Source organism: Suncus etruscus, chromosome 3, assembly GCF_024139225.1.
Source record: "Suncus etruscus isolate mSunEtr1 chromosome 3, mSunEtr1.pri.cur, whole genome shotgun sequence".
In the NCBI taxonomy this organism is placed as follows: domain Eukaryota; kingdom Metazoa; phylum Chordata; class Mammalia; order Eulipotyphla; family Soricidae; genus Suncus; species Suncus etruscus.
Window position 1 is genome coordinate 62,855,327 of NC_064850.1, and position 3,822 is coordinate 62,859,148.

General features: G+C 32.5%; 1 non-coding gene across 1 annotated transcript; it reads right to left on the reverse strand.

Moving 5' to 3' along the window:
- Nucleotides 1-2,322: 2,322 nt before the first annotated feature.
- Nucleotides 2,323-2,424, reverse strand: LOC126004666 (U6 spliceosomal RNA). The gene has a single exon (XR_007493931.1). It is a non-coding gene; the product is annotated as a U6 spliceosomal RNA (small nuclear RNA).
- Nucleotides 2,425-3,822: the final 1,398 nt, after the last annotated feature.

A 3,822-nucleotide genomic window follows, 5' to 3' on the forward strand; every position in this document is an offset into this window, starting at 1 on the left:
GCAGCATTCTGATACTCATTAATTTCTTGGTTTCAGAACTAGAAAATGTCCTGACAGAACATACATCCCAAGTATCCTATTCACTCTGATGATTTCTCACAAGTGTTCTGATTCTAATCTGACCCAGGTTTAGCCTGACTAATGGAATAAAGACACTTATCCTGTTGCTTCAAATATTCTATTCTCTTTGATCATATTAATTCTAATTTAAGACAAAATGTTATTATCTGCTTTCATAAATAAATTTGGTATCATATAAACTTCCACTCAAGAATTCTGTAATTATTTTTTCTCATAAATGTCTTGCCTAGTATTTTTGATAGATAGAAATAACATCACATTAAGATTAGTACTTCAGGGGCTGGAGCGGTGGCTCAAGCTGTTAGGCGTCTGCGTTGCGCACATGCTAGACTAGGATGGACCACGGTTTGATCCCTGGTTGTCCCATATGGTCCCCCAAGCCAGGAGCGATTTCTGAGTCACCCCTAAGTGTCACCGGGTTTGGCCCCAAAACCAAAGAAATAACAACAACAACAACAAAAACAAAAACAAAGAATAGTACTTCTATTTTTATGAATAGTACTTCTATTTTCATGAATCCTACATTTTGAGTTGGGAGACACAAATTAGCAAATAATCGAGGAAAAACAATGGTGACAATAAGAAAAATAAGAAAAAAGAAGATGAAAACATGGTAATGAGATAAAGTTTGATAGCGAGACTGCTTTAAACTGTTTAATTTCTGAATGACAAGAAAAGGTAAATCATACCAAAATTATGGCCAGGAAGAATCAAGCAAGAGAAGTGGAAATGAGATTCGAGTTCCAAACATGAAGATTCTAGTAATTTACCCAAGGAACAGAAGAAACAAACCAATATAGCCTAAGGAGAGCTAAGGAGAGATAATCAATGACTTGGGTCATCGAGGACTTAAGTAATGAGAGTCAGATGATTTTCTCTATATGGAGGAATCCACTAAAGAGTTTTATGATAGAATTTATGTATATTTTGAAGATATTTTTCAATCCACTGGAGAATAAAATATAAAATTTAAGAATGGATGCTTGGCTATTAGGGGAATGCTACTGAAAAATTCTAAGTACAATATGATATATAGGGCCAGAGAGATAGTATTAGTTTAAAATATTTGCCTTACATTCAGCCATCCCCTGTTCAATCCTGGCATCTCATATGGTTCTTTAATTACTATCAGGAGTGATATGTGAGTACAGTGCCAGGAGTAAACCTTTAGAAACACCAGGTATTGCCCAGCCACACTCTAAAAGTAGAAATTAAGTGTAACATAGGGGGAGATTGATTAAAGTGAAACTATTTAGACTATAATTTGATGATTCATCATAAGAAGTTGATAACGAACTGAATAAAAGAAAAAGTTATAAGTTAAAATTAATTAACTGGATATAAGGAAAATTTTAAGGAAAATATGAGGAGAAAAGTTTAAAATTGACTCCTATTAATTTTTTATTGGAAAACACAGGTGAATGTTGGTGTCACTTACTAGGAAAAGAGAAGTAGGGAAAGATAAATAATTCACCTTGGTTAAGTTAGATTTCAGGTTACTAAAAGATTTCCCTATGGAAAAGTTGAGCTGTGAATTCTATTCTACTCTATTTGTGATTGGAATTTCTCCAAGGGAAACATTCAAGAACAAAGTCTTGTAAATGCAAAAAGAAAGAGAAGACAAGAATATGAACACAAATTCAGGTGCTGTCTTGTAACTTAGGCATTCTTTTCAGTAACAAGAAAAAAGACAGAATGGGTGCAGAGGCAATTATTTGTTCGCTAACTAGATTGCTGCAAAATTAAATAAAAATCTCCCTCTCTGATGAGTTTCTTGATAAAGTATAATACAAGATCTAAGCCTGTATATGAACCAAATCTAAGATTCAAAATAGCAGCTCAAGGAGACAGTTGTAAAAATATTTATTCTAAAGTGAACATTAGGATTGTAGGATTATGTTGAAGAGACACTTGAGGTTTATGGTTATGAATTTTTGTATTTATGAATTAAGACTAATTTTGTAAGACCAATAAGACTTTAATGTTTTATTACTGTTTTAAATATTGGTGCACAGTTTCCATACTTTTTCAATATGGAAATGATGGACAGAAAAATGGGTTAATCTCTTTGGATATATGGAAGTTGACCATAAAATCAAGGCTAAGTATGGAAGAAAATGACAAGATAGGGATGCAGAATAATGGCAGCATTGATCACCTGAAAATTTCAATGTTGCAGTAAAAATTTCAAAGTAACTGATTCAGAATCACAGTAGAAGTCAGGGCAAAAAAAAATTTTTTTTAAATATGGAACGCTTCACGAATTTGCATCCTTGCGCAGGGGCCATGCTAATCTTCTCTGTATCGTTCCAATTTTAGTATATGTGCTGCCGAAGCGAGCACAGGGCAAAAATTTTTATAAATGCCTCTATATACTTATTAATTCTTGCTATTTTCCATTCTTAATAATTGCTTTCTAAGCATATGAAGTATAAGTGATCATAATTTTCGTTGTATTTTTAAATAACAATACTTGATAAGCATCTTTTCTATGTATCAATAATTTATACTTTAATGTGTATTCTCTGAAGTAGCAATTTAAATTCTTATTCCATTGTTAATTATAATGTCTAGTTTTTTACATATGTAATGTATGTTAAGTATGAGCTACGATTTTATACTCTTCATATTAGCACCTAAATATATGAATTAAAAATATTTTCCTCATTTTGTGGGTTTTCTTTATACTGAAAGATGTCATTAATTTTTGTGCATTTTTTCATTTTGTTGAAAATGAACAATTCATTTTCCTATCATTGTTGTACTTTCAGTATCATGTCAAAAAATATCCACCAAATTCTAAAACATGAAGATTTTTCTACCTATACTATCTTCTAAGATATTTTCATCTTATCAACTTTCTTTTTACATTTTTCTTTTTTCTAAACTTCTCATGTTAGTTTTCTCTTTTTTTCCTATATTATTTTAGTTTCATCTATTTCTTAATTTTTAAACATTTTAAAACACAAGTTAACTTTTAAAACATTACATACAAAAAAATAATAAAAACATTACATAGATGCCTTTTATTTGTTTTAATTTTAGTTTTATTTTGGGGACCACACCCAATAGTGTGCCTATCAGTACTAGATTTACTCCTAGCACAATGATCTAGGGATTTGAACCTGGGCCTCCCACACTTAGAGAATGTACACTAGATCTTTGAGTTAGTAGGAACATGTGTTTTTTATATAAATAATTCTATAGAGAATTTTTACCATAGACACTTTCTACAACTCATACATAAAGTAGGATGTGTTTCCTTGTATTGTAAAAATTGGTGGCTTAACCTCAGAATCTGTTGTCCCCTTTCTCCCAAGTTTTCATTTCTATCAGAGATTAAGCTTTTGACAATAAGTCTATTTTTATTTTTTGTTTGTTTGTTTTTGGGCCACACCCAGTGACGTTCAGGGGTTACTCCTGGCTATGTGCTCAGAAACCGCTCCTGGCTTGGGGGATCATATTGGACACCAGGGAATTGAATCAAGGTTAGCAAGTGCAAGGCAAACACCCTACCACTTGTGCCACGGCTCCAGCCCCAACAATAGGTCTTTTTGAGACCTACTCCCTCTCCTCTCTCCCACATACATATGGACTATATTTCTCCTTTGTTCATAGTTTAACCTCTGCTATGTGTTTTCTATTCTTAGTAGTTTATATTCTGTGCTAGACTTTGGCCTAAAAGGTTTCTTGGCTAATGTCAGTAATTCATACAACCCAGACCTGACCAGTATAAGCTAA